General features: G+C 38.4%; 1 pseudogene; it reads left to right on the forward strand.

Moving 5' to 3' along the window:
- The first annotated feature begins 1,251 nt into the window (after positions 1 to 1,251).
- LOC102296708 lies at positions 1,252 to 3,354 on the forward strand (annotated as a pseudogene).
- Positions 3,355 to 5,463: the final 2,109 nt, after the last annotated feature.

The raw sequence follows: 5,463 nt of genomic DNA on the forward strand, positions 1-5,463 counted from the left end.
AGTTTTCATCCCACGCACAACGGACACTAATGTTTTTGTCACTTTTTATGGAATCAAACTCAAAGTAAGGTCAGTACTTCCACGCTTTAAACACTGCATGCTCATACTCTCTCCGCACTCGATATGTTATCCATTGTTGATCTGCACACACCTGTTGTCATGCACGTCGCACTCGCTTACGTCACTGTCGTGAGACATTCTCGCAATAAAATCACGGTTTTAGTAATGCAGTAACGCAGCGTTCCTATGGGAAAGTAACGGTAATGTAATTACCATTTTTGCAGTAGTAATCCCTTACTTTACTCGTTACTTGAAAAAGTAATCAGATTACAGTAACGCATTACAAGTACAAGTCTTTTGTATCCTTTGCCATGTTTCACTTTTGCACTTGTTTTATTCAGGTCATTTGTTTCTAAAGAACCCATAATAGCGCATGTAACACCTACTTATGTAGAGATTTAGCAGATCACACTAGTTATATACAAAAAGAAACCTTAGCAGCAGCACAAGTAAGCACAGCCACCCCAAAGAAAACAATTCTCCTGTTGCCACTTCTGGCACTTTCCACCTGGACCTTGGTAATTCTACAAGTTAGCACACACTAGATGAAGCTACTTTGTAACACATACATCCGAAGAGCAACTGGTGGATTTATAAATGCTATATTATAGCATAAATTTTAGGGGAAACTACGGCAGCCTTTCATTAAGTGTTTAAAGCTACCAAATCAGCCAGTGGCAAAATTTATAAGAACATGCTAAATTACACACCTTTACAAGTCAGCGTAAAGAAATGACAACAATTAAAACAATTTGCATCACATGCAAGTAGAAAAATCGCTTTTTGCATGTTTAAGTAGGTTACACAGAAAGTATGATAAAGATCTCTAATTGGCAAACGCTGTTAGCCCTAAAAACCTCATCTTTCACACCACCTGTGATGTTTGTTCTCTCCTGCACTGTGCATGATTACCTGCACGTTCGTATACTCTTCACAGGGTGAAGCTAGTGCACAGTCCAGAAATGAAATCGGATCGCAAGAGGCTTGGTGTCAGCCTTATGACACAGCTTTAATCCTCTCATATCCTCTTATAGTAACTAAGGATGAATTTCATTTTACTTTTCACTAACAAACTGCTGTTTGTCATTAATTAGGACCTTTTGATGTAGCGCTTAAAACTGAAGCAAGCAGTGTTTGAAATTGAAGAATGATTTAAAAGCAATAGTGAGTGTTTCCTTGATGTCAGATGGTGATGCCTGCTCAGAATTCGAGTGGGGAGGCTGTGTTGAAGACACCTGCACAACAAAGGTGCTTTACTGAAGAAGTGAAACTCTCACTGTACTGTATGGCTGTACGTTTTCCCTGAGGCCACTTTCAGGCATAGCTACTTTCACACGAGTGGAGTACATTGAAAACCACATAGCAGCTTCAAATGAGTCCCTTTTACAGCAGGTGTAAAAATATCACAAGATGTTTTCTAACACTTAGCTGAAATTAATACATGTCTCTGTTTTGGTGCTTTTATGTTTAGTTTCAGCATTTGAGCAGCCTGAGAGCATGATGAGCACAAACATCCCCTTCACTAGAAAAGGGAAACAAAAACCTTTTAATCAACTATATTATCGGAGCACGTTGTTTTTGGTGTTATTCAAAGAAGCAAAAAGTGCCAGCAAACATGTGACCACATTGCCTATAGGGGGCAGATCACGTGATTTAAGACTGTCCAACCAAACACAGTCTGATCTCAAAAGAATAGAGGAAGGAAAAGATAATTTTCTTTCAGACTAGCAGTTTGAACACGATGGCACGTCTAACGCTTGCTTCATATCTGACATGTCTGATCTTAGGGAATATAGGTGAGTTACGTTTTGGTGATTTCAACATGAATCATGCTGCATTTGCTGCAATAAATCCACATCTCAATGACACCAGAGACATGTTGTAACAGCTAGTGTCGTTGAAAACTCAACTTTGCAATAAAGTAATTTTCTTTTTCTCTGATTTCAATTTAGTCCAGAAGACCCATCTGCAACCACAGGCATCCGTTTATCAAGACAAAGATTTTATCTTAGCTGATGTTGGAGAAAATGTGAGTTTGCAATGTTTCTATAAATGTGATTATTCAGCATGGATCTTGTGGTATAAGCAAACTCTGGGACAGAAACCGAGGCTAATCTCTACATTCTATGTGTACGATACAAAAATCACTTTTCATGATGAATTCCTGAACAACCCACGGTTCACACTGGATACAGAAAACGGAAGAAATAACTTGGACATTTCAGATTTGAATATCAATGACTCAGCTACTTACTACTGTGCATACAGCTATAGATTTGTGTTAACTTTTGCAGAGGGTACCATTGTCAAAGTAAGGGAGGCAGGTTTGAAAAACCCAGCTTTAGTGCAGCAGTCACCATCTGAGAGCATTCAGCCAGGAGGCTCCGTGACTTTGAACTGCACGGTACACACTGGGACCTGTGATGAAGAACACAGTGTTTACTGGTTCAAAGAAACAGAAGCATCTCGTCCAGGACTGATTTACACTTATGGAGGCAAAAATGATCATTGTAGGATGAAAACTAACCCACAAGCCAGACGCTTGTGTCTACAACCTGCCAATGAAGGATCTGAATCTGTCTCATGCTGGGACCTACTACTGTGCTGTTGACTCATGTGGACACATAGTGTTTGGAAACGGGACCAAGCTGGACTTTGAAAGTAAGTACACTCAAGAAGAACATCTACTCCCACTCTAAATTCATACAGCTGAACGCAATTTTATTTCTCCTCCTTTATCTGCAGATAACATGGACTCCTTTGTCTTGAAAGGAGCTGTTGCATTCATGACCGTTCTGACTATATCACTGGTTTCCACTTTGTGTGTGATCATCAAGATAGACAGCTGCTGCTGCCCAGAATGTCATCCAAGCTTTTCAAATTTCTCCATGAAACACAAAGAGGTAACTCTTGGGTTAAAAAACAACTTTGTTTCATAAGTCACAACAGAGTATGAATATGTGAATGTTAGAAACTATAACACTTGAACATAGAAAAAAGGTGCTTGTGTGAATGGGTAAGTGAGGCATGTTGTACAAAAAGCGCTCTGAGCTGCATTTACCATCGAATGTGTAATTCAATCTTTGTACTTTGTTGTTACCAGGAGAACAAGAGCAAGACTGGTGACTTCTGGAGTGAATGTGTGTACTTCAGCTTCAAGCAGTAAAACTGAAAATGTTTCATCTTTGTTTCTTTATAACAGAGCAGAACCTCATATTTTCACTTTTTAAAGTTTATCATGACTTTTCTAAAGTTTTATTTTTTAAGCTTTCAGCTAAATGTGATGACTTTAGATTGCTGCTTTTCAATAAAACTCTTAAACAATTCATACAAGTGTGTTTGCAGTTTATATTTACCTCAGGATTTCTGATACTGACAGAAAAATAAAAACTTCTGAAATAAACTGGGTGCAACTGTATTACTCAAGAAAGTGTTTGCAGCTCTACCAGCTCCACTGCAGAATTAGAAATGTTTCAGAAAAAAATCTCTGCTTCACAAAATAGTGTCGGGGGCCAAACTACACAAAACAGGTGAGGAGGGCAGAAAGAAGGACACAGGAAAGTCTTAGAGAATATTTCAAATTATAGACCACATGCAGACAAGACCATCAGCTTCTTAAAAACTCCTGATTTGATTTGATAGAACAAAACTGTGTCAGAGACTAAAGTCACTGATATGAAAAGGTTGCCCCTTCACATCATTAGACATATGAGTACCATTCACTAATAGCAATCACATTTGCCATGGGTAGTTTCCAGACTCATCAAAACAAGTTTGTTTTTCCACTGTGGTTAGAGCATGCGGCAGACCTCAGTGTACCTCTGCTGCTAAAAGTCAGGATCCCGACTTCACTTCAGAAACTTCAACAGAAAAGCTGAGCAAGCAAGCCGGCTTTCTTGTCCTACTTTGTTGGTTTCAGTGGGTTTATGAAAATACAGATTCACGGGAGCTTTGCTTTTGTGCCACCTTACCTCGCTCTAGCTTCTTCACTGTACTTCTCTGCTAAAATGACTAATGCTCTATTGCTAACAAGTCCTTTCTTTTAAATGACTTGTTCTGTCGTGAGAAGTTGGATTTTATTTTTATCTCTAAGATGTGGCAGTGTGAGAATGAAGTTGCACATCTTTTAGGACTGTGTCCTGGAGACGGTTCATTTTGAGGCAGAACTGCTGTTATTTTTAAAAAGACATTTTTATGCCACACTGTTCTCAGAAGCTGTTATATCAATTTTGGGATGATAATGACTAAAATTGGAAGCAATGAGCTTTTGTAAAGTGTTTTAATATTGTCCATCTGGGTCTGCTACCTCTTTTCTCTCAGATTTTCAAGAACCTTTATGTTCCACTGTTAAACTAGGCAGGATCATTACTGTTGGAGCATGGAAAATGTGCGGATTGGAAAAAATGGATTATCTGTTGCATGGACTGCTAAGCTAACAATATATACAGTAACTTTTAAGAACAAGCCTCCACTGTGTGTTTTACCTTGAATGCACAGAAAGCTGCCAGAAAAAGACTACTTGATGTTTGCCAAATGTGAAGTGGTCATCTTGCTGTTACTATGCATGTCCACACAGATTCATACAAATTTTAGACCTTTAAAGAATTCAGTTTCGGATCGCAATACCTTACAATGGAAAGTGAGAACACTGAGAAGCTCATTGGAGCCTCTCTACCTTCCATCACAGACACTTATTGCACCGGCTGCTTCGGCAAAGCAAGACTTTTTGCACAATACTCAGTCTTTTGCACATTTCTAATGCACTGTTGTGTCTGTATCGTTCTGTTCCATGTGGTTTTGCATTGTCTTTGTTTTTTGTTTTTTTGCAATTTTTGCAGATTGCACTTTATGCAGTCCTGTGTTGATTGTCTGTTATATGTCATATGTAGCATCATGGTGTTGGAGAAACATCGTCTTGTTTCACTGAGACCTGCTAACTGCCTTAACATTCTTTTGTTTTCTTCTGTTAGTGTGGCAGATGTGGTGGGGGGCTTCACTGGAGGTGTGAGTAAACTTGTGGCATTTTCTATATGGGCGCATGATTAGCTAACTATCTTGTGTAAAGATTTAATGGCAGTAAAATTTATTTTCTTTCAACACAGTGACATTGCCAGGCATAAATCTGAAATGTTTTATCTTTGGCAATATAGGTAAGTTATGTTATGACTAGCGCTGACAATAAATTAAAAAAATTAACTAATGAATCTCACAATTTTCTATCATTAATCGCAATTAACTGCAATTACTTGATCAATAGCCTGGCTGCAATTACACTTTTTCAACTTTATACTTAAGCTTGTAACTGACATTCATGCAATACAGTGGCTTGCAAAAGTATTTGGAACTTCTGAACTTTTCCACATTTTGTCACATTACAGCCACAAACATGAATCAATTTTATTG

This window comes from Haplochromis burtoni, unplaced genomic scaffold (assembly GCF_018398535.1).
Source record: "Haplochromis burtoni strain Fernald_Lab_line unplaced genomic scaffold, NCSU_Asbu1 Contig_1942, whole genome shotgun sequence".
Lineage (NCBI taxonomy): Eukaryota > Metazoa > Chordata > Actinopteri > Cichliformes > Cichlidae > Haplochromis > Haplochromis burtoni.